Here is a 27,883-nt window from a genome sequence, read left to right on the forward strand (position 1 = left end):
ATCACTTGTTGGTTGGGATACATGTTGATAATAATAATAAAAAAGATAATAAAAAATTAATGACGTAAAAAAAATTGCAAGTGATTGAAAATGTTAATCGATCGAGTAATTTAAATTGATTAATAATTTTATTTCGACATCATAATAGTACCTAATATTTTTTTAAAGTTGAATTACTATAGCTGGCAACAAAATTTCGCATGTTTTCATACTGGGTCAACAGATGGCGTTGCATGTCATTCGAAAAAGTTTCATGTTTACGTTATGTTAAAATACATAATATAAAATCTAAGTAGGAAAATTTAATAATCACTTAAAAACATTTTATGAATTATAATCATCGTTCATAAAAAAAAACCTTGCAAATTAAAAACAGATATTACGATATAACTGGGTAATTATAATTTATAGTTGATGATTTTGCTTCAAAGACTGTGAGTTTGTATGGTGATTATATGATATTTATTGTGCAAACAGATACATATATTATTACATATAGTTTTTGCTTCGGTTTTTGCGAGTCACAGAAGTAATTAAAACTATTTTTACGGTATAATCTCGCGTTTTTCATTGTCATTAGATAATATTATTTTCGACGTTTTAAATATTTTACAGTTTTAGTAGTCACAAAGTACTAGAAAACGCTAAATAAAATCAGCTAAATTTTAGCTGTAATTTTGTTGAATACAATCATCTACACTTACTGGTGGTAGGACCTCTTGTGAGTCCGCACGGGTAGGTACCACAACCCCGCCTATTTCCGCCGTGAAGCAGTAATGCGTTTCGGTTTGAAGGGCGCGGCATCCGTTGTAACTAAACTTGAGACCTTAGAACTTATATCTCAAGGTGGGTGGCGCATTTTCGTTGTAGATGTCTATGGGCTCCAGTAACCACTCGACACCAGGTGGGCTGTGAGCTCGTCCACCCATCTAAGCAATAAAAAAAAAAATCAAGAAATGGTTTTAAAATCATACATTTTAAATCTTAAATACAGTCTAATGGTTCAGCCAAGAAAGTTTCTATTTCTAATTCTAATTCACCACGGATTTTGTGGGACGCGCATTCAGTCTTCAGACGCAAGTTAACAATTTGAAATAAATGATTTTGAATCTGAAGGCTAACAGTTTGTCCTATGCATTATCTGACTTTACCGATTTTGAGCCATAAAAAATTGTAATTTCAACGCCAAAACCAAGATTCCCTTCCAGGTAAAAAAGTATCATGGAAATCTTGTATTTTTTCTCGATTGGCTAAACAATGGTGGATACAATTCAGATTTCGTCGCTGATCGAGGCTTGGGATTTTTCAGATAGGATTCCGGTTACCGGATGATCATGTCCTCATGTAACCGGGGTATTTGGATACTTTTCGCGACTATATTTTTGTAGCACAGATGTGTGCTTTGAGTTTTTTTATTATATTGCTTTGATGGATGGACGAGCTCACAGCTCACTTGGTGCTGGAGCTTATAGATATCTACGACGTAAATGCCGCCACCCACCTTTATATATGAGTTCTAAGGTCTCAGTATAGTTACAACGGCTGCCCCACCCTTCAAACCATTACTGCTTCACGGCAGAAATAAGCAGGGTGGTGGTACCTACCCGTGCGGACTCACAAGAGGTCCTACCACCAGTAAAAATACTCCTGCCGTTTCCTTCACGGGGAGTGCTTTCAAAGAGCTAAAGGTGGACCTTCATTGCCTCTGTAACCACTACCCATTGAAGTAGAGCTCATTAGTTTTACTTGGAATTCTTTAAAGTTTCTGATTAAACTCTTCTACGGCATTCGCGGAGCAGATACCTTCCTTTAGACGAGATTTACGGAGAGAACTTAGACAAAAAAAAAACTTCCTCATAACTAGTCAGCTTAATTACAATAATGTTCCATGGTATGTTCCATACCGAAAAACTCAATTTTTCAAAAGTTCTAACTGATTTCTGAACTATATTCCATAGATGTTGTTGACTATTCCAGTGAATAGCTATTATAGCACTTATACGTAAACTATTTTATTTTGGGACTGTATCCCCAATCGCTGAGTGAATTAACCCATAGACACAGCCCACTGAGTTTCTCGCCGGATCTTCTCAGTGGGTCCCGTTTTCGATCCGGGGGTAGATTCTGCGAAGCACTGCTCTTGCTAGGGTCAGTGTTAGCAAAACTTCCGGTTTGAGCACTGTGAGCTCACCTACATGCTAGGGTGAAGCTGAAATAGCCTCTCAAGCCTATCAGCTTAGGTAGGAAAAAAAAGACTGTATCAAAACAAAGACGAAACTCCTCTGTCTACCCCGAATATACAATTTTGATGCGCCTTACTATTTTTTACTCGAACGTCGAAGGCTGTCGCTTTTTCTGTTTTGTTCAAAAATATGTTTAAAAAAACCGGCTGATCGCGGCAGGTGCGTCCAGTCTTATCGGACGTGTATAAAATTTATAGTTTACACACAGAGAGTAGGTAGCGGTTACCGCGGTGCCTTTCTGTGGGGAAACGTTCGTGAACGGTTCATTTCGTAATTTATTATTTACACAAAAATATACAAATAAAATTGACATTTAATAAACTATTTATTTTAAAAAAATCTTTTTGTAACGTTTGAAAAAAATATATAGAATAAACAGCCACTTTTACATGTATTTATATATTAGTACGATTTTAGTATTTTTTATTTTTATTTTACTCCTTATTATTATTAAGAATCCATTGTAAGCGGAGATATATTATTATTGTATAATACATACATAAAAAAGTAAATTCAATGTTTTTTTTTAAGTCAATGTTGATAAGCTTCGAGTGATTGTCTTAAATTTAAATAGGTATAAATTAAGAAATACTCCGTAAAAAAATGTTAATTTCAAGAGAGAAAAATACAAGGATGAGAGATATAAAATTTTCATGTTTGTTTGTCTTTGGCGCGGATAGGACTAGATCGCTTGGGGTTGATCGGTATTTGGTTTTATATCACATCACAACGTAAATGCCGCTGCCAATTTTGGTTCCTCCTCCTCTTCGCGTCGTTTTCTTCATTACTGAGGGACGTGACTCCCCCGCTGCATGAGTTTCTCCAGTACGATTTCCCTCCATCTGCTGCGATCCTTAGCTTCATAAAGGGCATTGTGGAATTTGATGTTTAAAGTAGATCGTATTTGGTCCGACCATCTCGTGGGACTGCGTCCTCTGGGACGTTTGCCATCTACCTTTCCTGTTACTGTCAATGTGACAGTGTGACAATGTGTTTCACAGTCAATTTTGGTTACGAAACCTCAATGTAGAGTAACCATGAAACATTTCCAATATAGCGCATTAATATTTCCCAGTAGAAATAGGCAGGTCCGTAACACGCTCAATATTCAGTTAATACTTCTATAATACTTTAATAATATAACCTATACTAATATTATAAAGCTGAAGAGTTTGTTTGTTTGAACGCGCTAATCTCAGGAACTACTGGTCCGATTTGAAAAATTCTTTCAGTGTCAGATAGCTGATTTATTGAGAAAGGCTATAGGCTATATAACATCACGCTAAGACCAATACAAGTGGAGCACCGATAAAGAAAGTTTCAAAACATTTTCACTTTCTAGGTAAATAAAGTGGGGGTAAAATTTAGCGTTATGCCAAAGTAACTATTCCACGCGGACGGAGTCGCGGGCAAAAGCTAGTACTTATATAACATTTTAATATAATATCTTCTATGATACTTTATATTCCCTGAACGACATCATCATCATGGAAATAGTGAACACTATGCCTTAGGTGGGTTGTATACAAACACATTTAAATTATAAAAAATATACCTATCCTATCTAGAATGCGGCCTTGATATTCATTTATGGCACACAGTATTGTCATGTCAACAACGAGTGTTACCTGATTAATTTAATACATGAAAATTAAGCCAACATATAACGGCGCTAGAATTTTCTCTTGTGTCATATGGGTGTTTGAAGCGATAAGAGTAAGTATATTTAGAATAACAAATATTTAAGAAATGTAATGAAAATGGTTGCTAATTGAAGTTGTACCTCATGGTATGGTAGTCAGGATCCCTAACCATTTGGCTAACGTCATCGATAATATTTTTATTAGAGCTTTTCAATTCGCATATAATATTGTGGAAACTGGGAATAGTTCTGCACTATTTTCGGTATTCGAACCCGCGACCTCGAGCACCGATAGCTCACGTCGTGGTAAAACAGGAAGGCTCTGATACCTCGGTTTATCTGTCCTCCACCGTGGCAGCTCATTATCGCATTTACGTAACTTCAACTTGAAAAATACATTTTGTTTTTTTTTTACCAGTTCTTGAACTGTCAAGGTTATGTACTCCTGATATTTATTTAACGTTAATTCTAAAATTACTAATGAACTAGTGAAAATTACTAGTGCCGTCGTTTTTTTTTATTTCTTAGGTGGGTCGACGAGCTCACAGCACACCTGGTGTTAAGTGGTTACTGGAGCCCATAGATATCCACAACGTAAATGCGCCAACCACCTTGAGATACAAGTTCTAAGGTCTCAGTACAACGGCTGCCCCACCCTTCAAACCGAAACGCGTTACTGCTTCACGGCAGAAATAGGCAGGGCGGTGGTACCCACACCCGCGCGGACTCACAAGCGGTCCTACCACCAGTTAAATGTTATGAAACATTATGTAATAATCAAGCTAAATCTTTAACTGTATTAGAAAACAGCACGCGAATGGATAGAGCAACAAAAGACATACAAGTCTTTTTATACAATCGAATTACAATAAATTTCATATATACTATACTTCCAATCGAAATATTCATTTGTGAAATATATAGGGAGGTGGTACTCGTGTAAGGTCAGCAAAACAGAGCCGATACGAAGTTTTCGGAACTATTTTCACTCAGACAAATAACAGGTGTTCTACTTATAACCAAAGAGCCTTTGTTATGCTAAATACCAGTAATAAAACACCGTCATTTTTGTTTTAAAAGATAACCTGTGCTGAAATTGTCATTGAGAATAAGACTTTAACATTTGATTGACTTAAGATGTATTAGCCTTTCTCTGACTCCGAAAACTATGATATGATGAATGTTGTATATTGTAAATTGATATTTTTGCTAGAGGACTCAAACATTAAATATATTCATAAAATTAGGTATTATGTCCAATGTACAGCACAATAAAAATTGGTACACAATATTTGTATGAAGTCGTCTTCATGCATGAATAACAGTATCCACATTGTACATGCCTGTAGGATAAGAGCTTTATGTGTAGTTAATACTAACAAAGGTTTTAGGATAATAAGTCAGATTGTAAAATTGCTAGATTTTTTTTTGGTTTGTTTCAAGTGAATTTGCAGACCTTTTGGTCGTGTTATTGTTATTTGTTACATCTACAGCGAAGTTTTATACTGGCTACCGTCGCTTTTATATGAAATAAAACGCAAGGCTCATAACGTTGCCACTGTCGTATAGATGTTTTCAAACTTCATTTCCACAATGAGCGCATTCGAATTCCAAAACGCACGACAGCTCATGAACCTAGTAACAAAAACTTGTACCTCCTTTTTAGAAGTCGTTTCATAGTAAAAATTAATATTTAATTATAAAATTGAGGCAAGGACGTCTCAACCAACGCGCTGTCACAATATTTCGGCATATCGGAATACTTTTATTGTTCTAAAACAATTACAAAACATATGTGTGTAGAAATATTAACTACGTTGGACGAAAAAGTTTTAAAAACTTATTCTGTAACTCACCCTGATTATCACGATTGTGTGTTTTACACATCTGAAACCTAGAATTGCATGTTCAAAAATAGGAATGTCCTAGAAATATTTTCTGTTTGAAAATCTAATTTAGACTCAGCGTGTTCACGAGTGCTCTCAGGTTGCTCATCCCATTGCGGTAGTTATTGTTATTCGGTAGTTGTAGTTGTAGTAGGTAGTAATTATAATACTATAAGCCCACGAGCGCAATCTGTTTAAGTAATTCTATTTTTGAGCTAAATGGGCTAATGACATTGGTTGCTCGAGCAATTGAGTTGTAATTAGAGGTCACGGGGTCACGGAGTCCGCTACTGACTCTCGCACTGATCAAGATTAAATAGGTCATTTGAGATCGTCTCAGACGAACCTTAGTATTGGAACAATCGTTTTTTTTTCGTATTGCAATTCATTATTACTTTCAAGCTGACAAGGGCAAGACATGCCCATTCGCACATATACCATGCCTTGCCACAAGTAATTCTGCAGATTTGCAATTTCAAATCCATCGTGGAAGTCGCTTGTGGATACCAGAAATATTTAAAATACTCAATTAATGTTAAAACAGAAACTGGTGGTAGGAACTCTTGTGAGTCCGCACGGGTAGGTACCACCACCCTGCCTATTTCTGCCGTGAAACAATAATGAGTTTCGGTTTGAAGGGGGCAGCCGTTGTAACTTTGTAAATATACTGAGATCTTAGAACTTATATCTCAAGGTGGGTGGCGCATTTACGTTGTAGATGTCGATGGGCTCCGGTAACCACTTTACACCAGGCGGGCTGTGAGCTCGTCCACCCATATAAGGAAAAAAAAAAAGAAAAAAAAAAGTGGGATTGCCTATTATAAGTAGGTACTCAGGATTCGGATACCAGGGTTTTGGAGTTATGTAAGTAAATAAGCACTTGGGCACATCGGACTTCGGAGGACCTCGAGGTCGATTTCCCAAGCGCTAGATTGACCTCATCACCGGCACTACGAAAGTTACCGCAGCACAATGTGCTTGCAATGCTAACAGCCGTCTTCGATGGAGGAACATCGCTTGACGTATGGCTGTCTTGGAAGCGAGCGGTGAAGAAGAGACGCAGCCTTGTCCATCGACATCCATGACTACTCTGCCAAGAGTATCCGACTAGGAAGAAAGTAAACAAGGTGAGAGCAGTGAGGTGAGGATCGAGAATGAGAAAGTAGGTACCTGCAACTAAGTGTTGAATTAATTAAATTGGGAATCTCTGACCGTAATCTTAGTGATATTTTCAGTGTCACTTGACAGTTTCGCGAACATCAATGAAACGTGTCTAGTGTCAGCTTTCACGTGTCAAAAGCTCGACAAAATAAAACGGACACTTTGCGCAGCCGACACATAATTAATTTAGACATCTGTTTTGAATTAAATAGCAAAAAAAATTATTTTAAAGTATCTAGATCGGCGGCTTCTTGCAGAGTCTAGAACAAGTCAAAGAGTTGTGAAAGCGTCAATGTCGTTAGAGATTATTCAAATCGGTACATTTATTTTGGGGCTCGGTCTAGTTTTGTTGTTTACGAATGCGAACGAAAGTAGAGAAATATTTATATAAATGAATAATAATTAATAAGTAATTAGAGACGAAAATAGAGAAGTGAAAAGGTAATTAGTGAATTTTTAGAGATTTAAATAAGTTTGTAGTTATTATTATTATGATCTTGTTCTCGGTATGATTCCATGAAATCGTTAAAAATAATTCACTGCAGAATGTGTCTTGTTAACTTATTGTACATGAAAGTAAAGTTTATGTACTAAAGTATAAGTATAAGTTTATATACATCTAAAGTCTTGAAGTTAATTTGTCATTAGAAAATAAATAGTTTTTTAAGCCGCGTCGATTTGTGCCTAAAAAAAGCAGGATAATGGTACGAACCATTTCATTTCTTCTTACTGTACTTTCTTTACTTTCCTCACTAGGCCGTCTCCGCAGTAATGCATCTTTGCATACATGTGTTCCGGCTTTAAGGATAGGATAATACATACAATAGGTTTATTAATTCGACCTCATATCTCAAGGTGGGTGACGGCGTTCTCTTTGTATCATGTACTTGGTTTGTAAACCACTTTATAGCAAGAGAGCAGTTTTTAATCTAACATTTATCTTTGAAAACATACCTTCTAAGCGAAACACGGTTCGCATAGGTAAGAGTTGAAGATCGAAGATCTGGCGATGACCTGGCTGAATTGGCTGCATCTACCGGAACCTGAGGCACCAGGCGGCTGCTAAAGTTGCAACGCCAATGGACGTGAGGAACCAGCTCCTATCAGGTAAGTAGCATGCCTATCAATCAGTTTTATATAAAAAACAATACGTACATCCATTTCAAATTGATTATCACTAATTCTGTCTCCTCGAAAAGCGTTAATCATGAATATGTAATGTTATTTTAATACTTAAATATTTTATGACTGTGTATCCTGTTTCATATCAATTAACATCTAGCTATAATTACCGGCTAAACAGAATCAAAGGTGCTATATTTATAGACCGAGCTAATCAGTGAATTTAGTTTTTTATTATTATGGTTAATAAAACTTTTAATTGGCTGTAGAAATGTTTGACAGAAGTTTATTGATAAGCCTGTCATTTAATATTTGTACACCAATGATAAAGTATAATATTTGCGGGGAATATTCTATATTTTTTATTCCCTTTTCAAATGGTGAACAAATTTGTGAGGTTTTTTGAAGTTTCATCTATTCCTATTTACACTTATTATGAGTATGTTATATTATTTGTAAGAAAAACAAATTATAACTTGTACTATTAAATAAGACAGCAAAAGATTCAGAACTAATTTTTTTGTTCAATTCTTCAATCAGATTCCTTGTTCTATCTTCTCAACTTAACTTCCGGTTGTTTTATTCAATGGTACATCTTCTTTAACTGAAAGTTTATGACTTCAATATCTTTATTATTATGCCTGTGTCGATCCACAAGTCCATAAAATTCTTCTATTATTACAATGTCTTCGTCTTTCGTCAATAATTCATTCCTAGTTATTTCTAGCTTTCTTTCCAACTAGCAGATAGGCGATTCACACTGTTACTACCGGTGGGTGATCTTAATTTGAGTGAGCATTTACGACATTAATTATTAGCACTTCTTAGCACGTAAGAAGCTTCCTAATTTAGTTTGTAAAACTTTAGAACTTACTATCTTCTTTACTCAATCCTTAATTATTATTTGACATTCGACGTCAATAACTTTCCAAATCCGTATAGTTATATACCTAGTCAGGTCATAAATTCTGTCACAAGTTTAATGTAAAATAATTGAAACAAGTTTATTCATTATGTAACCATTCATATACCAAAATGAACTTAACATAACATAGATTATTATGACACTAAAGTTTATTCAAAATGACCTCCGTGATTTTGAATACAGGCCTTCAATCTGCGCGGGCAGTCGTCTATCGCAGCACAAACGAGGTCCATGTCAATATCGGCGGCTGCCTTAATCAAGGATGTCTTGAGTGACTCCAAATTGGGATGAGGCTTTGAGCACGCCTTTTCCTCCAAGTGTTGCCATATCTTGTAATCTAACGGATTCAAATCTGGACTGGAGGAGGGCCAGTCTTCGTGCCGGATGAAGTCGATTTCACGCGCCGCCAGCCAGTCTTGTGTGCTCTTCGCTCTATGAGCTGGCGCCGAATCTTGTTGGAATACCCAGTGCCTGTTATTGAATATGGTATGTGAAACAGGTTCCACAAGGTTCGTCAGGACTGTATTTTGATACACAACTGCATTCGTTTTTACACCTTTCTCACAAAAATGTACCTCTGTTAGGCCCCAATAAGAATCTCCCAACCATACCATGAGCGAGGATGGAAAATGACCTCGTTGGACACGCGGAATACGGTTGTTCGCTTCTTCACTACTGTCTGAGTACACCTTATCATTTTGTTTGTTGTAGCTCTCTTCTACGGTAAAAAATTTTTCATCCGAAAAAAGAATTTCCCTATATTTTTTTCCCGCGTACCGCTTCAACAAAGCGCGGCATCTCTTCAGTCTCAGGTCCATTAGACGAGCATTCAAACGATGTCCTGTTTTTCTTCGATATGCCCGAAGCCCTAAGTCTTCATTTAACACCCTTTTCACCGTGGTTCTGCTTAACCCCATCTGAAGGGCCAACAGTTTCTGCTTACGTTTGGGATTTCTTTGAATTCGCGCCTTCACAGCTTTTATCACTGCTGGAGTCCTAACAGACCGAGGGCGACCACTTCTTGACCTGTCATCTATACTAGAGTCTTCATTGTATCGTTTGATGGTACGATAAATTAATCTTTTGGTTATATTCAAAATTTTCAGTATGTTAAAAATTTGAATTGGCGCGTAACCGCAACGATGCAACGCAATAACTGCAACACGGTCGTCTTTAAGTGTCCACTCCATATTTAAAAATGAGTAAAATTCTAAAAGTATACATTTTTATTTTTATGAACAATTCGAAATTCGAATTCAATAAACTTTTTTGTGGCCAGCATTCTAAAAGAAAAGTTTTTACTGTGTGACCATACTTATGACCTGACTAGGTATATAAAATACAAGTTCAATTCAAAATATTCCTTCTAAATTGAACTATATCTCATTCAATTATGATTGATGTCTGGTCTAGTTCGATGCAGACATCCTGCAATTTCGTCTAGACTTGTCTCGCATACGTTACATTATCAGTGAGTACAGCAATTTCGTTGCCTAGCCTCGACAAAGTTTCATGTCAATTGTCAAATGAAAGAAGACAATCGACGATTATATTTGCATCCTTTGAAATTGGCGAGGGAGTGATTTTAATGTTGTAAGGAAATGACTATTTTAAAGTTTGTTTAGATGAGATTGTAACAGGCCCCAAGAGTAGTTATTTGTTTGAATATGGCAAAGCCGAACGGCTAATAATATTAGGGCTTGCGAGTTAACTACTTAAGTATTGTATGCATTTTAAATGTCATTCCAGACAGTGCGCGTATCATAAAGCATTGGTAAATCGCCTTATAATAAGGTTATTTATTTTATTTATAACAATTCATATTTATTTATTGTCAGACATAGGCATCTTTGAGTTTGGTCAGGTATTTTCCCATCCAGTTCGGTCCCAATCTTCGATCCAGGTCGATAGATATCTACTATTCTAATATCTTAGGAAGTTGCCCCCTTCGGTCACCTAATGGTTTTTAAATTAATTATTGTAACACAAACTAGAACTTCTTCTTACTAGCCGGATGCTCTTGGCAGAGTAGTTGTTGCTGTCGATGGACAGGATTGCGTCTCGTCGTCGCCGCAGACATTAATTAGAACTTAAACTACATTATATTCTATTTTTTTACTTACGTTTACAATATATCGGACGTGCTGGTAATAAATAATCTGTCGAAGTCCTTACACGCAATTAAGTTTATAGATTTACTTACACGGTGAATAGGGGTTAAACTCAGTCATGTGCTTAAACGAAAAGATAAGATAAGAAAAGATTACGAATACGGGCGTTCAAAGGTACCTACATATATTGCAAAGGTTTTACAGCTACGGCGAATCGAAGGCCTGTGATAAGAAGGCTGATAACAATGAACTATTCAAAATTTTCTTGGCTTTTCGCGTGTCGCATACTTAAATGTCTTAGGCTCTTAGGTAAACGAGGTCATGGCACACCCGTTGTTAAGTTGTTCCCAGAGCTCGTAGATATTAAAATGTGAATATCGCTAACGATCGATGGAGATGTGTGTGAAGTTCTCAATTTTAGTGTAGTACGATATTCCTAACTTTTCAGATTGGAACGCATTGCTTTGCAGCCGAAATAGGCAATGGTGCATACATATGCGAGATCACAATATATAAATAATGAATATTTTTTAAATGAAAATATTCAATAACCGCGAAATTAAGTTCTAAAAGCAGTTTCTATCACAATTCGTGAAAACCGAAGAAAATACAAAAAATAAAAACATTAAAATTGGTAATTTGTAATTCGCTAGTTTTTTTTTTATATCAAATACTAGCGACCCGCCCTCGCTTCGCTTAGGGAACTGTAATTTATTATTGATAACAGTATGTCTCCACTATTTAATCGATTTTATTGTACATATAAACCTTCCTCTTCAATCATTCTATCTGTTAAAAAAACCGCATCAAAATCCGTTGCGCAGTTTTAAAGATTTAAGCGTACATAGGAATATAGGGACAGAGAAAGCGACTTTGTTTCCAATAGTAATGCTATGTGTAGTTGTGTATGTATTTAGGAATGCTATTTTGGCTGTGCTCCTTAAAGACTAATGTTTTTTGTGGAATGTAATTTTCAAATGTGTCTTATAGTTTGTTATGTCTTAAAAATAGATTTTATCAAGATATTTAGGAATTAAAAAACTTTTATAAATTAATTTTATTCACGATTCTTCTGTTTTCCAAAAAGGTATCCAATTCAAAACGTTCAATATATGTATATGTGTGTGTGAAATGGGAAACTTAAACTTAAGTTAATTTAAGCCGCATCTAAAATTGTGTGATATAATGTCATCCGGCTTAGACCCGCGATTCGGTGCTTATAAATATGCAATAGAAAAATTGACACCGTTTCATAAAGAAAAAAAAAAGCAAGTGCTAAAAAAAGATTAATCAGTCCTCATAGTATTTAATATATTCAGATTAAAGATAAACCACCGTATAATTAAACCACATAACGCGATTTTAAGTTTAGTAATCAATTGTTCAGTTGTGTTGGACGTTAATATGAATATTGATTATTTGTAATTAGCATTCGATTACGATCTATCGATTAAATCGATATTTTAAATAAAATCTCGAAGGACATGACCATTATTCGATGGAGAAATTGGTACTTATAGAAAAGAAGTATATTTTATTAAAATCTATCCATATAAAACTACAAGAATCAGCAGCTTACAGATACTTTTAGGGAGAAAATGATACTATAATTTCATAACAATATTACTAAACCACTAACTGACCGGCATACACTAGTGTTTCTTATAGGCACATAGGCACAACGATGTGGAGATCTTGTCTTTATGTAGATGACGGCGATCATTATGTCGTGTCTATAGATTCCAGTAATTTGTCAAACCATTAAAACAAAAAAAAACAACGAACATAAAAATAATTTTGATTTACTTATTTGCAAGAAAATTTCTAGATGAAGCAAAATGCCTCCAAAAGTACTCTTAACTATTAAGGTCATCAACAAAACTTAATCGATTAAAAACTATTCATTCGATAGTGAATCGACATTTCATTTACATAACCACTCGATTGAAATGAACGAATTGTGTATTATGTCGTACCCTAGCCAGTTGTTATTGTTAAGTATAATCGATTATTGCAAATCGATTTGAGACAATCGATCGTACGGGAAATTAAGTTTAGTTGAATCGTGAAATTGAAGTTGATTTTCTTTTAGTTATTTACTAGTGTTTTTTGTTAAAGGACATACAAATATTTTTGTGTACGTATTATATCGATTTGGATTTAAATGTGAAAGAATTACATAATTAAAATAAACTTATTATTAATTGCATCCCTGAAAAAAGTTTATTTTATTACTAGTTTTTACCCGCGACTCCATCCGCGTGGAAGAGTTACTTTGGCATAACGCTAAATTATACCCCCCCACTTCATTTATATAGAAAGTGAAAATATTTTTGAATTATAGAATATGTTATGGAGCCTTTTAAACCCCTATTTTGAAACATTCTTTATTGGTGCCATGGTAAGACCAATACGTTTTACCATGATGTTATTATATATAGCCTATAGCCTTCCTCAATAAATGGGCTAAATAACACTGAAACAATTTTTCAAATCGGACCAGTAGTTCCTGAGATTAGCGCCTTCAAACAAACAAACTCTTCAGCTTTATAATATTAGTATAGATTTAAACTTAAAAGGCACTGAAATTTCACATTGTGTCGCATTACTATATTGGTATATAGATGCTTATTAAAAACACAATATGAAGCTTATCAGATAGTGAGCGGTTTGGCTCTGCCCCTGGTATTGCTGAAGTCCATGGGCGACGGTAACCACTCACCACAGGTGGGCCGTATGTTCGTCTGCCTACAAGAGCAATAAAAAAAGAGCTATAACTAACTAATGAGTATACTACTCACATAGAAACATCCACTGCTAAAATCATGAACTATAACGAATCAGTAAGAACAGCTTATCTGTACTAGTGTCCTATCTTATCTGTAATAGGCAGAGGCCTATTAGCACTACAACCTGAATGCGAAGTTTGACATATGTGATCACACTCTTAATAATATTCATTTTTATTGTAATTTTTATAAAAAAATTCAAACCGATACCAATTCACAGTAGAAAAGTGGTACTGACTCGTGCGGGCTTATACATAAGAGATCCGCTTCCAGTATTGAAATTGGAACAGGATAGTTCAGTGGTACAATATTACAGTAATGCTAATGTGAATTAGCTCGAGGTTATAGAGGTAGCTTTTTTTTATTGCTTAGATGGGTGGACGAGCTCACAGCCCACCTGGTGTTACTGGTGGTTACTGGAGCTCATGTAAATGCGCAACCCACATTGAGATATAAGTTCTAAGGTGTCAAGTATAGTTACAGTTACCTGTGACCTCTGGGAATATTCCGAATGGCTTATATCGCTTTCTACTATACGCTAATATTAAAACGAAGGATGCCAAGATTTGTGGTAGAAATATTGCACACATTGTCTTTTTCCATACAAATTAATAGTACACTCTGTCTTTAATTAAATAATTCAATGTGTTTGTAAGTAGGTATACTAGAGGTCCCGCAGTAGTCGAAATTCGACTATAATTAATTGGAATTGTAAGTTTGTACACTATTATGATTGTATTTTATACTTCTATAATCACAAATTTCGCCAAGGCTACACTATAAAAAATATTAACAAAGACAAACAATATTTAATCTATTCTCAATTTGACGGCAGACGTCAAGAACAAAAGTTTGACAATAAATAGTATGCATGCGTGTGTGCGTCAAACACATGGTATGTAGTGTGTGTAACGTTTTCTTTATTGATTTAATGTATCTTTTATGCATTATTTAAAAAAAAAATTAGCATTGTGCACTTCCTCTCTATATTCTGTATAAGTGTGGAAAATTTCATACTCTTCCGTCCGCGCAATTTTCGTAAAAAGGGATACAAAGTTTTTGCTTCACGTATTAATATATAGATGAATGTAGTGTTGATTAATTTCAATTATAAGCGCTTGTCATGGTGGGAGGGCGCCGTGTGAATAATTGTTTTAATCAATAAAACAAGCAATACCTGTTCTATTTTGCTTTAGGATATATATTTGGCGTTAATTTGTTATTTCTTGTCACGTTTTTTAACTAACTCCGATAGATAACCGGCCAAAGCGACCGTTTTCACGTTGGCATATAAGTCATCAATGCCATTTATAATAAACAAATTGAAATGGTATGCTGTCAGATCGTTTGATCATAGAATTAGATATTAATCTTAATTTGCGAGATAAATTAATTATCCACTTTATAAATGATAGCTGAGGTATTTTGATAGTGATTATCATACTTTATTCTTGATCCAGCTGCATATACGACGACATATGCATACATAAAAATATTATTAATGTCTTTATATCCTACTTTTTAATTTGGAATGTATGGTTCTAGTAAGAATAGGAGGATCGTGGCAAGAAGCCGGGCGGGCCTACAACACGCTCTACTGTCAGTGTCACAATAATATACCAAGCATGTTAATAGCTTTATCTTCTCGTTAAAATTATCATAAAATATCTGATATCATGTATGTTTAAGTAATGAAGCTGTTTTAGAGAATCCAGTCTTTTAGCAACACTCAGATACAGTTGAAAAGGTAGCACGAGATCTTAAGTTTATTTCGTTTTGAAGTCAATGTTTGATTACGATTTAGTTAGTATTTACAAGTTGGCGACTGGATAAAGACATCCAAAGATCGGACTCAAAAACGTTACGCAGACCGAGTCGTAGCATACGGAAGCTCTGGTTGTGACAGAGAAATCGAATATAATAAATTACTTTCTCACTTTCCATTCCATGTTTTACCATGAAATCATTGCCAATTCATCGACAGTGCTATGCGACATTTTTTTTACATTTTTATTGCATAATCAAGTGGACGAGCTCACAACTTGCCTGGTGTTAAGTAGTTACCGGAGCCCATAGACACCTATAACGTAAATGCCGTCACCCACCTTGAGATATGAGTACAAAATCTCAGTATAGTTACAACGGCTACCCCACCCTTCAAACCGAAACGCATTACTGCTTCACGGCTGAAATAGGCAAAGTGGTGGTACCTACCCGTGTGAACTCACAAGAGTACCTGAAAAAAAAAACATAGTGTGACTAGTAGCCCTAGCAGATGTCTATTTCAAGACGTTGGACGTTACGTGTCACGCCTCCCAGGAAGTGGGTCAAGGCTGCTTTGACTCGGCTTCATGACATGCCACACGGCTCTGTATCAAGATTGAAATTTGCATCACGGAAATAGGGTTGAAGGGTACAAGGATAAAATGATATACTGTTTTTGGGCCATCGAAATAGTTGGGTTGTTGTTTTGATTTTAGTAGGCGTCAATTTAGAAATGACTTATGACAGTCAGTAGTATAGTAATATTACTGTAAGATATTATTATTTTTTACTGGTGGTAGGACCTCTTGTGAGCTCGCGCGGGTAGGTATCACCGCCCTGCCTATTTCTGCCGTGAAACAGTAATGCGTTTCGGTTTGAAGGGTGGGGCAGCCGTTTTAACTATACTGAGACCTTAGAACTTATATCTCAAGGTGGGTGGCGCATTTACGTTGTCTATGGGCTCCAGTAACAACTTAAAACTAGGTGAGCTGTGAGCTCGTCCACTAATCTCTGTAATACAAAAATAAAAATAAAAGTGTAGTAGGCTCATCCATGTAATTTATTGGTAGCTTCTAGATTTTACCACACAAAGAGTTTAGGCTCTTTCTTCTACATTGGTCTGGAAAAGTATTCAGATATCATTCTACTCTATTTTACCGTGATGCTGGGCGGAAATTTGTTCCTGAGCATCTACTTTGGAGGCAACGAGGGCATCCAAGAGACCGGGAGCTGCTACGACGATCCACGTTCTACAATCGTAAGTATTAAATACGTAAGTATTCGTTTACTTTAATATAATTGTATAAGAGCTAAGCTTTTTTTTTTTCAACCTATGCTGATAGCCTCGAGAGGCTATTTCAGCTTCGCCCTAAGATGTAGGTGAGCTCACGGGGCTCAAACCGGAGTGTTGCTAACACTGGCCCTAGCAAGAGCAGTGCTTGGCAGAATCTACCACCGGATCGGAAACGCGACCCACTGAGAAGTTCCGGCGAGAAACTCAGTGGGCCGTGTCTGTGGGTTGACAACGCCAAGCTTGGCACTATCTTGGCCTATTGGTAAAACGCATCCGGTTCAAGTGATTATGGTGATGATCTAATCATGAAATTGTATCTGGGTAGAACTGCTTACAGATTGTTGAGTGGTTGCTAAGATCTATAGACATCTCTATGTAAACATCACGATCCATCTTGACACATGCCATCGAAGTATCGATTCTGTTTTTGGACGGTTAATCGATAGGCAATGTTGGAAGCCTACGAACAAAGAAGCGTTACATATTCAACGTTATATATTCAACGCTTCATAGCCAGATTTTTTTATGTATCCATATTGGATATAAGAAGGTTCAGATTACAAAAAAAAAAAATACACAAATGGATGAACGACTTCATGGCCCACCTGATGTTAAATGATTATCTTAGCTTATAGCCATCGGAAACTGAATGCCAATACACATATTGAAACATTTTGTCTCAATTTAAAGTATAGCGATTGTTTCACTCTTCACGCCGGAAAACATAATTGCTTGACGGCAAAAATAGATAGGAAGGTGGTATTCAGTCGTGTGGGCTCACAATACGCTCTACCAATGGGTGAGGTCGAGGTATATTGTAATAATACTCAGAGAACGCTGTAGCCCATTCAAGGGATGAAATGGGCTTTTTTATTTATTTATTGATTTGGTGGATCGACGAGCTCACAGCCCACCTGGTGTTAAGTGGTTACTGGAGCCCATAGACATCTATAACGTAAATGCGCCACCCACCTTGAGATATAAGTTCTAAGTTCTCAAGTATAGTTACAACGGCTGCCCCACCCTTGAAACCGAAACGCATTACTGCTTCACGATAGAAATAGGCAGGGTGGTGGTACCTACCCGTGTGGACTCACAAGAGGTCCAGCCACCAGTAATTACGCAAGTTCTAATTTTGCGGGATTTTTTTTTATTACACGATGTTATTTCATCACCGTGGAAGTCAATCGTGAACATTTGTTGAGTACGTATTTCATTAGAAAAATTGGTACCCGCCTGGGATTCGAACACCGGTGCATCGTTCAACACGAAAAATCTAAAGCAACACCACACATCCTAATGTTACAAAGTCAGTTTTAACTCGTTGCCATATTATTATAACAAATGTTCAATTCATACAGTAGAATTAATGAAAAAGGGCTTAGAGAACTGACCCGCAAGTTCGTTAAGTCCTTAAAATACTCAAATACCGAAATAAGCTTATGCGTTCATAAATAAGGATTTCTCGTTATGTATTAATCCTCTTTTGTGCGAGTTGACATTAAGGAAACCGGCAGGCTAACGTATTACTTCCGTTTCCGTTTCGTCAACCTTGGCGAGGCGGTAGTCGTAATGAGCATACAAAGTGTGTAGTCCGCTCGTGGACTTGTGGTGTCAAACGAGCTTCGTGACCAGTGGGACTCTGGTTCAGACGTAGGTAAAGGCGAAGATAATTTTTGCGGAGTTTTCCTCGTGTTAATTAATTACGATCTGTCGTCATTATTTTCTCTAATACTACGGAACCATAGTAAATTGGAAATTAAAAGTTAATGACCATTTAAATAGCTTCAAACGAATGGGCCCATTGTGAACTGAGCTATTCAATTTTTTTTCGAAATGCGTAGAGCAAGTGTATGTTAACTCAGCTTGATAGCCTTAAGATAAGATTGATATCCTTGAAAAATTTTCCACCTAATTTTTTTTGTTCCCTTATAGGCAGACGAGCATACGGCCCACATAACGGTAAGTGGTTATAGTTGCTCATGGATGTCAGTAATGCTAGGGACAGAGCGAAGTCGCTGCCTACCGCTAAAGATATTTAGTATGATAACTTAAATACGAAATTTTTGATAGGCTTAGATGAGCCGGCGAGCACACAGCCTGCCTGGTTCGAAGTGGTTACTGAAGAACGTAGATATAACATGTGTGCTGCTGCCCCTTTTCTGCGAATAGAAGTCAAAGCTGGAAGGCAGGTTTGCTTGGCGGCAGAAATATTCAGAATAGTCCGCACAACTTCATATGATAATCAGTACTACCGCCATTACTTAGACTGGAACGGTCAGAGCAGAACTGTTGAGGCCTTCAGCTCTAACACTAGGAGCAGGCTTATGGATGCTGGTAACCGCACTCGTCAAACTCGGCTAAGAGTTCGACGTGCAATCTAATCCATACATCAGCCCGCTGAGTTTCTCGCCGGATCTCAGTGGGTCCAATCTGGTAGTAGTTGCCTTCGCGAAGCAGCTGTCCTTCAGTTATCAGGTTAGGTTAGGTCCGTTGGAGGCGCTCGGGCAGCTGTTAGGAAATCCCGCCCCTCGCCCACCTGTCCTGGTGAAACTGGAAAGGCCTCTGGGCCACCAGTAATCCTTCTTTAATAAATATAATATTAAAAACAAAAAAACACAAGTCTCACGTCCGGTGGCTCTATTTACATACGTCGCAATGTAAAATAAAGTCTAAGGATCGTTTATGAATTCGTTAGGGAAGGTAGCTAGAAATTTATGCTTGTATTTTTATTATTTTTTATTATTGCTTAGATGGATGGAGGAGCTCACAGCCCACCTAGTGTTCAGTGGTTACCGGAGCCCATAGACCTCTACAACATAAATGCCGCCTACCTTGAGATATGAGTTCTAAGGTCTCAGTATAGTTACAACGGTTAGCCTTACCCTTCAAACCGAAACGCATTACTGCTTCATGGCAGAAATAGGCAGGGTGGTGGTACCTACCCGTCTGGACTCACAAGACGTCCATCAGTCAAATAACGATAGTTAAGTTACTAGATAAGTTTTTCAATACTCGTCTCGTTTGATTAATAGCGAGGTTATTGTCGTGTGTGATCCTATGAGCTATCGTACCGCATTATTATTGTAAGGCAGGTGTAGACGGCGCGCGTCAGACGCGTGTGCGTCGATCGATATCGCGCTACCTTCACGGTCACCGTTTTATATCCTTAACGCTGTCACAGTTTTGTTTTATGGAGTGCGCAGCCGCTTAGTTTAGCCTTTAATTGTGGACGATAAAATTGAATGGTACCCGGACAGATGGAATTTTCGAGTGATACCTAAACACGTAGCGTGAAGAATTTTTAATGTCACTTATCGTTACTCGGTGTATTGTAACTCCAGATGGATAGTCACTACTGTTTTCTGTGTTTCTGTCGCAAAGCCGTTACGCCTTCCGGTCAAAAGGGTGGGGCAGCCGTTGTGTAATATGATTGAGGCTTCGATGTCATGTTTCAAGGGTTGTGGCCTTTAGGAGTCTTTAGGGAGTGCTCTGAGGATTTGTTTGAGATGATCCCCTCATCTCCTTTTTATCATCGCACCTCCCGCCATCGGAGCAGAGTTCATCCATATTATCTGGAACTGCTGCGTTCATCGACAGTGTGTTTCCAGAGGTCTTTTTGCCACGTACCATCCGACTATGGAATGAGCTCCCTTCTACGATGTTTCCCGAGCGCTATGACATATCCTTCTTCAAACGAGGCTTGTGGAGAGTATTAAGCGGTGGGCAGCGGCTTGGTTCAGCCCCTGGCATTGCTGAAGTCTATGGGCGACGGTAACCACTTACCAACAGGTGGACCGTATGCTCGTCTGCCTACAATGGCAATAAAAAAGAGGACCACCGCCTGGTATTAACTTTCAACTACGTGTAATGTGAGTCCGTTCAGGCAAAAGACCAATAAAAAAGGCTTAAAAATTAAGAATAGAAGAATGCGTAGTCGCTTCATGATGTGGCCCACACATACTCTATCGCTTCAGTTTGACATTTTGCCTACAAAACTTATACAAATTACGGACCGACGTGGATACCATATAATGCCGGTTAAATTCAAAAAAGGACAACAAGAATCGAATATAAAATATATACTGAACGTTTTTACTACGAAATTTACGACTATCATTTATAAATACAAATTATCATCGGGAATTGTCATGTCAATAAATTGTCAGGGCACAGCGGAAGTCGCGCGACAGTTGCCACGTGTTGCCCGACCCGTCTACACCTGTACTGGCGATTTGTGAATGTTCTAATATATTGTTCCGGTCTTATATGTGTGGTTTTTTATTTATTTTACTAGCTAAGTATTGTTAATGTTCCCTAAGGTTCTTACTAAGTTCAAGATCATTTAAATTTTCCTATGCTTTAACTTTTTTTTTTGCTTGAAAATTATTATTTCTGAGGACCTTTCCACGTACCACGTGTACACTTTCCATTGTAACTGCGATTTTAAGATGCACAACATTAAGGTACTGCTATGATAAAAAATATAAAAAAATAAGTGAATATTTATCTAAACTAGAGGTCCGCAGTAGTCGAAATTCGAATTAAATTTTAATTGCGATAACAAAAGTTTGATAATAAATAAAGAATATACATGTTATTATGTGCGTGTGTGTTTGTTTGTTTTTTTTTTTTTAACTTCAATTTCTAAATTTCTCTTTTCTGTTTACTTTCTACCTATATGTGATTTTGATTGTGAAAACATATTATTTGGTTATTGTTTTAGTTACTTAGTTAGTACTGTTTGTTTCCCAAATAAATAAATAAATAAAATAAATACATGGTAGTGTGTGTAAAGTTTTTTTATTGATTTAATGTATTTTTAATGCATAATAATAAAAAAAATTAGCATTCTGCACTCCTTCTCTATATTCTCTATAAGTGTGGGAAATTTCATACTCCTCCGTCCGCGAAATTTTCGTAAAAAGAGCTATATGGTTTTTACTTCACGTATTAATATATTCTAAATTAATTAAAATACGATACTTCAGATGCGGTCAGAGAGCAGTCGTATCTCGTGTTCCGCTACCGCAGAGCACGCACGCAATTTATAAACAAAATTGAAATAAAGCGTACAATCACGAGAGAATTAGCCATCGCGTCGATCTCAGTATAAATAAAGTCGATAAATCGCCAGTTTTCGCCCTGGGGCGTTCAATAACCAATATTGATTGCGAGTTCGGAGCACAGATGTCGCTGCCCGCGGGCGATCCCTCATCTGCGCCCGCACTTAAAATACGAGACCTGTAGCACTACACCGACGTAACTCTTTCGTTCTTGTTTAACCTATACGAAATTTCTAAGGTACGAGTAGGACAAAACATCGTGCGAATCTAGCATTTCGTGCAATTACTTGTTTTGTTTATTGAGTTGTTTTAACTAGTAATAAGGTTAGGTTGTTATTTTGTAGGATAGCGCATAGATAACAGGTTTCGTGTAACGACTATTTGGTGTTGTAAACTATTGTAATTATGTTATTGCACTTTATTGACGGAAAATTTATCTATTTTTTCAAGGTTAATATCAATAAATTTCAGAATATAAAGGTGAAGTTGTTGAAATTACAGGCAACGGAATCTCTGGTTAAAGAGCTCTTAGCGACAATAAGCTCTACGTGTGATGCGTGTGCATTTTGACTGTTAATTGAATTTTTTTTTATTTATCGTCACCCACGATGATAAGTACATAGACAAGTCCCGACTCATCTAGTAACCAGAGATTAATTGTTAATACTTATGGACACTTTGAAGGATGGTTTTACCAGCCTGTGCTTTTGAGACGGCGGCTGTGTATGCTGAATTAAATTGGATAGGCTAGGTGAGTTCATGGGCGCAACCCCAGAGAATTTGCTAACACTAGTCCTAGCAAGATCAGCTACGCAGAATCTACAACCGTATCGGAAACTCAACCCACTGAGAAGATCCGGCGAGAAACTCAATGGGTCTTTATTGTAAACACTGTTAATAAAATACAATAATTGCGAAAAGTTATAAAATGGCGAGTTTAACTCGACAATTGCGCTATCTACCAGCTAACCGCTCTTAAAGAAGGAGAGCTTTACATAAGTGGGTAGAAGAGTACAATCTAATCATACCATATCAGTCTTCATACCTCTTACATCATTATTCTTTTGGCCTTCTCCTAGTTACCATTATACACCATTTTTTGGCTCACTCCGCTCTTACACATATCGTCTTTCACGCAATCCATCCATTTCATCTTAGGTCTACCGCTTCCTCTAAAGCCTTTCATACCACTTCCATAAAAGATAAACCAAAGACAGACCGTGCCTATATCGTTTCTACAGTCCGTCTACAGTATCTTACCTTACCTTGTCAGTCTACAGTTTCACAACCACGAAAATAATTTGTATCCAAACAAACAGCACGCTTCGAACGCACGGTTTGCACGCTCGTGTAATTACGCCCTAATTTAAGGGTTAGCGCCGCGAGCTCTAGATTCGCGTGCGGTGATGATAAGCAAGGCCCTGAGCCTTAAGTGGACTATTAAATTACGGATTCATGTTATTTGTTACGGTTCATACTTTTCTTCTAATTTAACATCAAATCGGAGATGTAAAGACGGTGCTTGCAGGAACGCGTTGGATGCCACTTGGACCCGGGACCAGTGGAAATCATTGCTACTTAAAAAGCTACCAAGAATAATTTAATTAACCACAATAAGCTACGAAATATTAGATACGTAGTTTTCGAAACAATGGCAACATTGGGAGAGACGGGAAAAGTCTACAATAGCAGGCAGCGAGCTATTTGTCATTGCCATTGCTAATGTCTATGAGTGACGATGACTACTTACCATTAGATAGCTCGTATGCTCATCTGCCTGAAATGGCAATAAAAAAGACAATCCTGTTCTGTAATCCATGAAATCTTGATTACGTCCTGAGATAAGTCGATTGGAACTCAATGTCCAAGTTCTAAATTTTGTAATTCCATAATATAATCTATACTAATATATAAATCTAAAGTGTTTTTTACGAATGTTCCGTTATAACTACTGAACCATGCATTCGATTGACTTGAAGCTTGGTATCCATGTATAAAATACATGTACTTAATGGTTAGGCTGAATATGAATATTTATATGAGTGTTGGACTCCCTAATAATAATGACAATAAATAATAATGTTAATTTTAAATGCGCAGCGAAGCGGGCGAGTGCGGCTAGTCGACTTATAACTCTAGTAAGTTGACAGATTAATTCGCAAATACTATCGGGCGTTCGGTTAAAACTAAAACTAGAAGTTTTTGACGAACAGGAATGTCGAGTCTACTTATACGAGTCTATACGTTGATAAGAGGAAACTTGTTTTTTGCCGTTTCTAAGCGAACGTGTTTCGAAATTTCCTCTTCTTGATAACGAATAATAAACAAATGTTTTAATTGAAATATGTTCTTATTTTTTAAATGATAACGTCTAAATATTGTTTAATTGATCACTCGTGCTTAGTTTTTGATACTGGTAATTTTTTTTCTAAGGCAACGAAGTGTTCTCCTATCGCTGTATGGGAAATTGGATTTTAAAGCGACAAACAATGAGTCCTTTTTAATATAATATCGAGGGGTAAAATACTATTTCGGATATTACGCGACATTTATCTTTGTAATTAAAGATGCGTTTTATTTGGTACTAGCATCAACAGTTCGATGTTTTTAATTGAACTTCAATTAAGTTTAATACATTCAAATAACTGAATTTTTTTTTCTGATGATATTTTTTCCCAATTTTAAACTTTAAATGACTCTTGTAAAGTTGCAAAACTGTCGTTTAAACCAATAATAGCCTTTCACCTCTCGATATGTGAACATATTGCTGATTTGAGGCTACTTAGAGAGGTTGATAGTTTTCGGAGTTCATGTACAAATTTGCTTATTACCTTGACGACTGAACGAGTTCACGGCCCGCCGGGTAGTAAATGGTTATTGGAGTTTATAGAGATGACAATGCGAACGTCCACTTTGAGACGTAAAGTCTAGACTTAATTGCTTAGTATAAGGGCTGTCTGATTCTTTAACCTTTTTTTTATGATTGAAAGATTACTGGTGGCCTTTCCAGTTTCACCAGGACAGGTGGGCGAGCAAAGGCTCAGCCAGGAGGGGTGGGATTTGCTAACAGCTGCCCAAGCACCTCCGAAGGAGACCTAACAACTCAAAAGCAATTGCTTCGCGAATGAATCTACTACCGGATCGGAATCGCGATCCGCTGAGAAGATCTGGCGAGAAACACAGCGGGCTGATGCATGAGTTAGGCCCTTCAACCCTGAAGGCGACAGAAATAGGCAGGATGGTGGTGCCTACGCGTGTGGGATTGCAGTTCGTCCAGTAATTACGCAAATTATATTTAAATTACACGATATTATTCCTTCGTTGAGGAAGGCATTCGTTAAGACATGCTAAGTACGTATTTTTTTAGAATAAATAGTATCAGACGGATTTGACTTTTACAGGTGGTAGGACCTCTTGTGAGTCCGCAGGGGTAGGTACCACCACCCTGCCTATTTCTGCCGTGAAGCAGTAATGCGTTTCGGTTTGAAGGGTGGGGCAGCCGTTGTAACTATACTGAGATCTTAGAACTTATATCTCAAGGTGGGTGTCGCATTTACGTTGTAGATGTCTATGGGCTCCAGTACGTCCACCCATCTAAGCAATAAAAAAAAAATTGTACTCCGGCACAATCGCATCGACTTTGGACGACGACATATTGTAACGGAACATGCTTAAGTCCGTTGATTAGCCACCATAATACATAAAAACTGCCCTGCCTAAAAAAAAAAGACGTGTGGCACTCGGGGACTGCCGCGGTAAAGATAATGCAAAGCATTTTTTATCAACTTATGCAATTACAATTAGACAATAATAATTTAATATTAAAACACTAATAAAAATAAGACTACGCTATATTTATAAACATTAACAAAAGCAAAACATTAACTGTCCCCTTCACACTCATAAGCTAGATCGCGTGAGAGAGAGATGGGCAGACTTTTCATGATGCTCATGCAGTGCGACGTCACACCGCGCGCTTATTCACTAACACTACACCAGCGCAACGTGTGAATGTGTTGAACGCGAGCTACATAGTAGGCGTAGTGGGAGTGTCAGGTTATTTTCGTTACGGAATTTCTTGATTCAGTCGCCGCGTTCAAGGCCCGCGATAGAAGCTACGCAATAGCTTAAAAACATTACAAATATTTAAACACCCTTGCTTTGTCTACTCGCGCAATCGGCGTAACATCTAAGTCACTCAATTGTCGCCTTATTTCGTTCAATAACTTAACCACGAAGCAGTGAAATTGATTTCAAAACGGAATTCCTAAAGAGGTCATTTAAAAATCAATTTCAGAATCATCAATCCAACACGAACATAGAACAAATAAAACGTTAGCCGCGTCGAGTCGATCCGTGGACCTTTAGAGGCGTATTAATTTGACCGAGAGTCTTTGCCCTCTGAACAGCAGGTGTCCTTAAACCGTCTATGATAAATACACGCCATCAATATAGGTGGATGGTCTGCCACCCTTTCATGCTTCGTGTTATAAAAAACATAATTGCGTTTACGGTATAGCGGGTATTCGTTGAGACCTGTGTGCTTAGTGCGAGTTTTGTAACGTTCTCACTAGCGAGCCAGTTTGCTCAAATTTGTATGCAATTGGAACAGCGCCCCTAGCGGCAAACGTACTCGGTGTTATTTTGTGAGTGCGAGTTCATATTAACGTTGTGAACTCGTAACCGAGTAATTTTACCGAAATGAGTACTACGAATGACATTTGTGCGAGTGCGTGTTACAAATTAGTGGATTTTAACGTTTCGATCGAGTATTTCTTTAGTAGTTTTATTTTTCCAACTAGAGAGGCAAAAATATCATGCCATAGAGCCTAATCTTTTTTTATGAAAAATGATAATATGGAGTGAAATGGATTTGATTAATTTTAAGCATTAATCAATTGGCATGGAATGAAATGAAATGAGATCAGATAATATGGGATAAAATATAATCTCTGCAAAATGCTGATTATATACTGAGATTTTTTTCAGTGGACCTTTTCGAAGACTTCGAGAAGCTACGTCCAGCGGTTTTGTTTAATTTTTTTAAATTTTCGCACTTTCACAGGTACTAAGCAGTTAATAAACCCACGTTACTTTGTTATTGCACAGATGGGTGGACGAGCTCCCGGCCCACCTAATCTTAAGTGGTTACCGGAGCCCATAGACATCTACAACGCAAATGCCGCCTCCCACCTTGAGATATTAGTTCTAAGGTCTCAGTATAGTTACAACGGTTGTCCCACCCTTCAAACCGAAACGCATTACTGCTTCACGGCAAAAATAGGCAGGGTGGTGATACCTACCCGTGCGGACTCACAAGACGTCCTACCACCAGTAATTACAAAAATTAATTTTGCGGGTTTGATTTTTATTACATGATGCTATTCCTTTACAGTGAAAGTCAATCGTAAACATTTGATAAGTACGTATTTCATTAGAAAAATTGAAACCCGCCGGCGGGATTAGAACACCGGTGCATTGCAAGATACGAATACACCGGACGCCTTAACCTTTAGGCCAGGACGGTCTCAAAATTACACTTATACACGAAGAAATATTAAATACGCTTTAACTAAGAAACATTAAATAGACAAAATAAAACAATTCACACAATTTAGCTCCTCGCGGTCCCTCCAAAATATCTTTTCATCTTTTTTTCCTAGTTGTTCAATTGTAAATGAATAAATCAAAATCAAATCGAGTTTACGTTCTATACGGTGAAAAATGAAGAATTGTGAGTGTGAGTTGAGATATGCCACTCGCTTCGCAGGGCGTTTATTCACCGAGAGCAGCAATAATATTATTTCTCGTATATTGGTAGCACGTGATGTTTTGGCATTAGACCGTCTAAATGAAATACAACGCATTTTAACAGCATTT

At 37.2% G+C, this 27,883-nt stretch overlaps 1 long non-coding RNA gene across 5 annotated transcripts in view; it reads left to right on the plus strand.

The window, feature by feature from the left end:
• The first annotated feature begins 487 nt into the window (after positions 1–487).
• LOC149500406 (uncharacterized) overlaps positions 488–27,883 on the plus strand; it is a 45,728-nt gene continuing 18,332 nt past the window's right edge. For 2 of the 5 annotated variants that reach the window (XR_016325071.1, XR_016325073.1), the window contains exon 1: positions 7,557–8,039. This is a non-coding gene — a long non-coding RNA (uncharacterized LOC149500406). Of the gene's footprint in view, positions 6,899–7,556; positions 8,040–14,355; positions 16,902–27,883 lie in introns of those variants that run through there. The other 3 variants (XR_016325072.1, XR_016325075.1, XR_016325074.1) reach the window with 3 other exon arrangements.

The sequence above is a fragment of the Bombyx mandarina genome, chromosome 22 (genome assembly GCF_030267445.1).
Source record: "Bombyx mandarina strain Sakado chromosome 22, ASM3026744v2".
NCBI classification, from domain to species: Eukaryota; Metazoa; Arthropoda; class Insecta; order Lepidoptera; family Bombycidae; genus Bombyx; species Bombyx mandarina.